Source organism: Castor canadensis, chromosome 3, assembly GCF_047511655.1.
Source record: "Castor canadensis chromosome 3, mCasCan1.hap1v2, whole genome shotgun sequence".
Classification (NCBI taxonomy): domain Eukaryota; kingdom Metazoa; phylum Chordata; class Mammalia; order Rodentia; family Castoridae; genus Castor; species Castor canadensis.
The window spans coordinates 122,635,864-122,644,827 of record NC_133388.1 but is presented as its reverse complement, the minus strand read 5'-3'; the positions used below and the strand labels follow the sequence as shown (position 1 = coordinate 122,644,827).

Genomic DNA, 8,964 nt, shown 5'->3' with positions numbered 1-8,964 from the left:
TATGGCCTCTCTATAATAAAACAGAAAACCCAATCCTCTGTCAGATTCTCAGTATTTTAGAAAACTCTGGTGTCTTTCCAATATCATGAGTGCCATTCCATAGTACAGAACTCTATCCAGTTGTCTCCCAATTTAACTGTCTCCCAGCTCTTCTCACCATAGCATCCTACAGCCCTAAACTGCTAGTACATCATGCAACCAGCCCTACATAAATTCCAAGAGTTTGTGTGTCCTGACAACCTCTCAACTCAAGTCTACAATTTAAGTTTACCTGTTTCCTCACCCACATCCACCTACACATTCAAAGAAAACAAATAACAAATAAAACAAAGAGGAGAAAGAAAATCCCATCTTTAATTGTGCTTTCCTCACAAAAGAGGCCTTCAGAATTATCTGGACCCAGAGGGAATGCCAACTGCCTCCCATAAGTGGTGCCTTGCAGAGGAAACCTCTCACTGCCTGTGGCCTGTTCCTCTCTGTCTCATACTCCCCATCTTAAAATGGGACAAGATGATCTACCTTACAGAGTTGTTAAGGAGAATAAAAAGGTTTACGCTTTTTAACTTTATTCATTTTATACAGTGTTGAGGATTGAGCCCAGGACCTTGTGCATGCTAGGCAAGCACTTTAACACTGAGCTGCATCCCCAGCCCTTAGTTTTTTGAAACAGGATCTCACTATGAATACCAGGTTGGCCTCAAATTCATGATCCTCCTGCCTCTGCCTCCTCAGTGCTAGGATTACAAGCATGTGCCAGCACACGTGGTTCTAAGAGGCTCATACTTTAAAATGTTTAAAATAAGGCACTCTATAAGTATTATAAAATACATACTGTTTTTTTAAAAAAAAAACATGCTATTGGCTTTGAATCACTCGTTCAAGGCTAGATGTACAGCCAGTAATCCCACAGACTCTTATGTAAATGATCCAAAAGGGCAAATCGGAATTTCCACGTGAGGAGGGGGAGGGGAAACTGTCCTGGACAGTCAACCCAGAGGCTGACATCATAAGGATTTCTAACTCTTTCATGGTGGGGAGCCAGCCCCACTCAGATCATTCCTCCCCACTTCCTCATTTTTCTCATTAGAAATTGTTACTCACACAGTGACAAATTCGCTTTTAAAGCAATGGTCTTTTATTTCTCAGACAATGAAATATTTTGACTATCTGAGGAACACCACATACTCTCTTCTCTAAGAAAGACTTATAAACATATCCATAATCTATTCCAGGCACTGAAGTAGGTTGTGGATAATTCTGAGATATTACAAAGTCTTGGGATCTCCTCTACTGGTAGAAATTTAAAAAGCCCCTTAGAATTTTATTGAGTCAGGAAGCCATTGTCACTGTTGCTATTGTTATTATTATTAGATGTAGCAACAACAACAAAACAGCTAACTTTTTTTTTTAAGTCAATATTATCGGTAAGACTGAGTGCTAAGAACTGGGTTAATTCTCTTAATTCTAACAAACTGTGTGAGAAATTTTATTTTAAAAAAAAACATGTTATTAAGGGTGATTTTTTAAAAAATATCTTGAAGTTGGCCCATAAGCCACTATCTTCACAACTACACAAAAGCAATTCCCACAGAATATCAGAATCAGTCACAATTACTGCTATGATCTAAATATTTATGTCCTCCCAAAATTCATATGGTGATATCCACCACCCCTGGGTGATGGTATTAGGAGGTAGGGTCTTTGAGAGTCATTAGACTCTCAAACATCATGAGAGTGGACAACTCATGATTCACGAGTGGGTTTAGTGCTTTTATCAAAGAAACCTAAGAAAGACCCCTCACTCCTCCTACCATGACGGAGGAATCTCCCTGTATAGCTATCCTTATCTCAACTAGCAAAAACCCTTCATCCTTCTTATTATTGTTTATATTCTCTCCTCAACAAAATTAGAGATAAGGGCAAAACAGTTTCTGCCTGGAAGCGAGGGGGTTGGGGGGAGAGGGAGGGGGCAAGGGAAAAGAGAAGGGGTGGGGGAAGGGGGGAATAATGACCCAATCATTGTATGCACATATGAATAAATGTAAAAAAAAGCAGAAAGCAGGACTTTACCACATACCAAACCTGCCAGCATGTTGACCTTGGTCTTTGCCAGCCTCCAGAACTTTGAGAAATAAAATTCTGCCTATAAGCCACCCAGTCTATTACACTTTTATAGCATCCTGAACAATGACAGTCACTCTATGGAGACAGGAGAACAAGGTAGAGACAAGGCCTGTCTAAGTCCAAATTTAAAATGAGACAGAGACAAGTATGGTAAATATTCCCCACCTTCAACTAAGAGGAGTAACTCCTGCTTTTTCTTTTTACCAGTGACAGCTCTAGTTCTACTTTAATCCTCCCATTACCCAAAGAGTTACCAAGAAAGGTGATCATCAAATTGCCCATGTGTCCTGACAGCACTCTATCCAAACCAACTCTGCTTTGCTCCTGTAAACCCTCTCCTTAGTCACTCAGCACAAGCCCTACTCCTACAGTCTATAATAACCCCCCTAGTCTTAGTGGGTAGATTAGGGCCCCCTTGTCACTCTCCCTGCTGTAGCAGGTTAAGAAACCTGACCTTGCTGTGACTTGGTGTGTGCCTGTTGGGCCAGAAAATAATGCCTCTAACAAGACCAACAGCTATCACTTCTTGGTTTACTCCATACCAGAGGCCTTCTAAAGTGCTTCTGTGTACTCACTTTCAATCCTCACAACCACCTACATCCATCCCAGACTTTGAGAACTAAAGTAACTTGTCAACTAAGTAGAGAAGCCAGAATTCAAACACTGGTTTGACAGGCACAGAGCTGGTGCTCCTTAATGGGTTTCCTGCTCTGCTGAATAGAGGGCAGTGGCAGAGCAGGATTAGTATCCTCTGTGTCTTAAATTGAAATTGAGCACAGCTTACAGTTTGGCTTCATTATTTCCCAGTGCATGTTTATCATCAAAGAGATGGGAAAGAGAAAATGAGTACTCTCCAAATGCAGTACACTTTTCATTTTGCATCCACATAAGCTTGAAACTGGAGTTATTAGGTTTTTTGTTTTGTTTGTTTTGTGGTCATGGGAATTGAACCCAGGGCCTCATGCAAGAGCTCCACCACTTGAGCCCTTTATTTTTATTTTTTTTTTATTTTATTTTTGGGATTTAAGATAGGGTCTTCCTACCTTTGCCCAGGGTGGCCTTAAATCATGATCCTCTTGGCTTTACCTCTCAAACAATGGGAATTACAGGTGTGCACCACTACACTATGTAATTATTGGTTTTAAATCTGGAGCTGAGAAGAGATATTCAGTTGAGCAAGGAGAGTAATAATAGCCTGTGACATCCAGGAGCCCTGGTTCAGCCCTGGCTGAAACTCTTCTAACACAATGGACAGTTTCCTAGTCAGTACCATGGGCACCTCAGTGTCTATCTCAGATGGCAACAGTGAAAAGTCTAATATTAAAAGAACTGGATATATGAAAGCCCCCTCAAGGGCTTTTAGTGGCTCACACACCCTGAGAAATCACAAAAGTCCCCATTGGGTCCCTTAGATGTTTGCTATAGGTCACAGGAGCCTTCAGCACTAGGAATGAGGACAGGGAAGGGAAAGCAAGAAGAAAGGGGCTATTTAGAAAAGAAGAAGGTCTCGTTTGAGATCCTGTGCCTACTCATCAAAAAATCCAACAGCACAGAAAATAAGAAAGCTCTCAGTTCAGGACATTGTCATTTAAAGAATTATGCTATGGGAGACTTCACAATCACATTGAACAACAACAAATTCTCATCTTCATAATAATCCTGGAGAGTTTAGACTTCCAAAAGAAAAAGAAAAAAGTATGTGTGAGTATGTGTGTAGTGTAGTATAGTGTGCATGTGTGTATGTGTTCATGTATATATTAGAAAAGAAAGTTGCAATTTCCACCAGTAAGCAAACAATTCCCTGTATTTACCACAAACCTCTATTTAAAGAACTGCAACTTACTCATTAAATGAAGGGGAAAATATGAGGACAGGAAATGGAAGGGAAGGGGGGTTGGGGGAGAGGAGAGAGGGTAAAAGAAATCACTTTGTTTCTAACATGATACAGGAAGATAAAAATACAATCAAAGGGGTTAATCTAATCCCTTTGTGAAGCACTGAATCAGAGAACAAGACAAAAACAAACCTGTGATCTGGAACTTCTCGGGCCCCCACTCGGGGGATTAATGAGGAGTACACGGCTGTGAAATTACGTGCCCTCTGAGTCAGGAAAATGGTCCTACTGGTGCATGACCTTGAAATGAGGGGATGAAAACTTCACCTGATCCACAATTATGAAGCCCAAAAAGGAGGGGCTCGGGGAGAAGGGAGAGGCCACGTAAAAGAGGCTATACAAATGCTCAGAATATGAAAACCCACAAATCTCAACCAACCCCAGCTTGAAAGGAGATCTAAACACAACATAAAATATTCAGAGGACTTTAAAAGGACGCTGGCATTTGTGCGACAGCGTTAGGAGGCAAGCCTGTCCTCTTTATTTACATGAAGTAGATATTTTGTGGCTGTTGTTATGGACTTAGTGATGTTTGTCTCTGTTCAATTTTCCCTTTGCAATGAAAAATTGTTGTGAGATGATTTCTAGTCTTAGCTGCTTTTACATGACAGTATTATCAAGGATTCATCAAGAGGCCATCTGTCGAATTTATGAAAAAAATATGCAAAAACAAAACAGATGAAAAGGAAAGAGCAAGACAGACTGGTCCAGGGGAAGATAGATGTAACAGCATGTGCCTCCGTGTGAAAATTACAACATTTAAATCCTGCAGAATAAATTACTGTGCCGAAAAATTAGCGAGGCTCTCCCACTTCAGACGCTACCCTTCCATAAGAACATAATGAAATACATCACATATCAAATCGCCCTTTCTCAGACTATTATTATATTCTAATGAAAAATTAGGAGAGGAGAGATGCATAAACCTCAAATGGGAGGGATGAAAATGGCCAGAATGGATTTGCTGTGGGGCTGAGCCATGAGAAACACCTCTGAAATGCTCAGTCCATATGGAAATAAGAGATTTTCCCCCTATTTATTAGAAAGTCAAAATAAATTACAGATTTTGTGAAAAACTAAAATAATTTATATTAAAATGACAACAAGTCTGGCCAAGTTTACACCCAAATTCTGAAAAACAACGTATTTCAGAAAGGAAATAAGGAGCAGAGGAAAGCCTGAGGATACAAATGACCAGGGCTGTGGGTGTCGCCCCCTGGAGGCGAGACACAGAACCCACATGTACATACTGCTCCCTTGTTCCTGAAGAAGGAATGACCCAGGAGCAGCTCTGCCAGATGCTAGCACCACAGGGACTGAGTCTTAACACAGCCCAGCACTAGGTTCCCTGCAGCCACAACTCTTGACAGCTCCCCTGACCCTCACAGATCATCCTCTCATTTTCCTCCATTTCGCCCTCCCCTCCTAGAGTTTGATCTACAAAAAACTTCTATTCCAGTGCCTTAAGAAGATGTTTAACAGCCTGGCTAATAAGGAATTAAAGCAAAATGCTGCAGTTGCAATAAGATTACAGCTGACACCTACTCTAGATGTCCAAAGAAGAGCAGAGACCTATCAAACCAAGAGCCAGAAGTCAATAAATCTGTAAGGGAAAATTGTGAACAATAACAGCAGTAGCTAACACTAGCCTAAGTGCATTGATTAAGCTAGTTTATGCCTCACACAAACCCTGTGAGAGAATTATTCTTTGTCATTGTTCCCCCCTGTACAGACAGAGAAATGGGAGCACAGTGTCCCAACCAAGGTCACATAGCTAGTAAGTGATAGTACAGGGACTAGAACCCAGGCTGCCAGGTTCAAGACTCTAGGCCCTTCAGAAAGCAGCCCTATGGTACTTCATTTGTTTTGTTTGAAATGTTGCCGATATTTTCACCAATGTATATAAGAATAAAAATGATCTCCATGAAACTAAGTTGGGCTATATCTTCCCTCAGACTATTTCAAACCATAATCCTCAACAGCCCTAGTTTTCTAGCATGATTGGATGATAATATTTACAAATGTTTCCTTCCATCTATTATAGGAGTAAAGAAAATGAGGTAATGAAAATAAGGAGAAGGAATGTGTCAACAAAAGGTTGAAAATGAGAAATGACAAGAAGAGATATGCTTTATGAGAGCTACTTGGAACTAAATTAGGTCCTCTTAGAGTGGTATCCACATTACCATTCACCCTGGAAAATCCAGAAATGTTTCAAGCCTACAATTGATCAGTTTATAGACATTTTATCAAGGCACCGCAAAGCCTCTAATCTACATTCAACACCTGATTAAAGATTTCACATCTGGACTAAGCATTGTATTATTCGCTAAACCAAACAATAATTGCAGCATTTGAAATATGTAAATAACATTATACCTAACATACATGAGACCATTATGTATATTGGTCCTTATAAGATATTTATATCAAATTGTTCTATTTTCAACATAAATGTTAAGTTGACCAACTTCAATTAATTGCCTTCTTTTCTCCCAAGTTTACTTCCCTTTCTTTAAGCAAAAATTGTTCACATATGCCACCAAGTTTGTTTTAAAAATTCATGTATAGTAAATGTATATATTTATGGAGTACAACGTAACATTTAAAAACATATACATCTCTGGGTGTTGGTGGCTCATGCCTGCAATCTTAGTTGCTTGGGAGCTGAGATCCAGAGGATCATGGTTCAAGGCTACCACAGGTGAATAGTTCAAGCTACTCCACCTCCAGAATAACCAGAGAAAAATGGACTGGAGGTGTGGCCAAGCAGCAAAGCACCTGCTTTGCAATAGCAAAGCCCTGAGTTCAAACCCAGTCCCACCTATATAAGTACATATATACTGCTTCACAAATTTGGGGTCCATGCTTGTGCGGGGCCATGTTAATCTTATCTGCACTGTTCTAATTTTAGTATATGTGCTGCAAAAGTGAGCACTTGACCTTGACTTTTATGAAACTGTCTGCAAATAAGCACAGGAGTATATCAGTTCAGGAAGCTTGCTCAACTCAACAGTGCTTCTGGCAATGAGAGTGATCACATCTTCAGAAATTCACCAATCAATCACGTACGGGGATCCCATGAAAACGTCACAGTGATAGCAAGACTGGATTACTGTCAGCTGTTCCATCCTCCCTCTGATTCTCTCACACAAGCACAGAGATATTGATGATGCTGCCTGAACACAATTTTTTAAATTTTATGTATTTTTCAAATTATAAGTAAAGCAGAATTATACTCATTGATCACCTTATGGAAGCCCAGTCCCATTCCTAAATTAACTTCTAAAATACACCAAAACTGGGAACCAGGTTATTAACGGACCCTCTCACACCTGCTACTAACAAGTCCTTGGTCTTGCTAACTCAAAATTCAACACTGCTGTGGGTAGCTCGAAAGAAGCCAGCCCTTCCAAGTATGGAAGTTAGCTCAAGGGACAGTAAAACTAGATGGCTACCACAGTGACCTCAGACAAATGTAAAACTGGGGAGGCACAAAAAATATTTTATTTACCTGTCATGTTTACCCAAATTCTTCCCCGCAATTCTGTTTTTCCTCCTAGTCATCAGACTTGGAGGCCAGTGGCTTGTACACACACATCCTCATGACCAAGGCATAGAGAGTTGTACTCTGGCCACTCAAGATCCTAGTACCTGGGATTAAGCTCCATCCAGGGATCCTTTGGTAACTGAAAACTTCATTGTTTCTGGGTGGCTCACTAAATTGCAACCAGACTTGACTTGCCTATTTTTGAATCCCAGACTTCTGGTAGATCTAAAAAACTCAGAAGCTGTGCATGGTGGTATACTTCTGTAATCCCAGTCACTTGGGAGATGGAGATAGAAGGATCTCAAGGTCTAAGGCTGCCCTGGGCAAAAAGCAAGACGCTATCCAAAAAATAAAGTAAAGCAAAAAAGAATAGGAGGTGTGGCCGAAGTGGTAGAGCTCCTGCTTAGCAAGCACAAGGCTCTGAGTTCAAACCACAGTACCACTCAAAAAAAGAAAAAAATGAAGGAAAAAAACTATCACACAATGCACACAGGTGGGGGTTATAACTATATCACGCCACACAACTACTTCCTTCAATGAATATAAAAGTGCGTCATTCAAACTTATAAGTGAAAAACATATAAAAGGCATTTTAAACTTAATACACCCTAAACAGAACTCTTAACTTTTTTTTTTAATTTTTTTGGCAGTACTAAGGTTTGAACTCGGGGCCTTGCACTTGCTAGGCTCTACCACTTGAGCCAGCCTATTTGTGCTTTAGTTATTTTTCAAGTAGGATCTCACATTTTTTTCCTGGGCTGGCCTTGGACCATATTCCTCCTATCTATGCCTCTGCCACAGTTGGGGTAACAGGTGTGAGCTAACACACCCCAGCTTGTTTGTTGAAATGGGGTCTCACTAACTTTTGGCCCAGGCTGGCCTCAAACCCTGATCTTCTCAATCTCTACTTCTCAAGTAGCTGGGATTAGAGGCATGAACCATGGTGCCCAGCATAGAACTAAATTTTTATGCCCAGAAACTATCTCTTTCCCAGCATCTATTATCTCTAAAAACTGCCCCAACGTTCATTCACCCAGTTTCTTAAGCCAAATATCCTGTACTGTCCTTGCCTCCACTGCCCCTTGTTCCTAACTTACTTCTGGCATTTACAATTCCCTTGTAAAACAAGAAGAACAATATTTTCTAGCTTCAATTTTGGCAAAGGCTGTGATGTCTCTTTTGCACATATAGCTTTTACCCAAAAAGTTTTACAAAATGAAAAACTGACTATTGTAATGGCAAGAATACATAGATAACTTCCTAAAATGTTTAAAGGCACTATCTTTCATTTGGGATGTGTTTTTTATAAAATATACCTCATATTTTGAAGAATATGAGATTAATATAACAATGAAGAAAGATTGCTAATACAATGATTTGCTGATAATATTCAATA

General features: G+C 40.1%; 1 non-coding gene across 1 annotated transcript; it reads right to left on the bottom strand.

The window, feature by feature from the left end:
- Positions 1–6,850: 6,850 nt before the first annotated feature.
- On the bottom strand, positions 6,851–6,956 carry LOC141422064 (U6 spliceosomal RNA). The gene has a single exon (XR_012446726.1). It is a non-coding gene; the product is annotated as a U6 spliceosomal RNA (small nuclear RNA).
- Between the last annotated feature and the right edge of the window lie 2,008 nt (positions 6,957–8,964).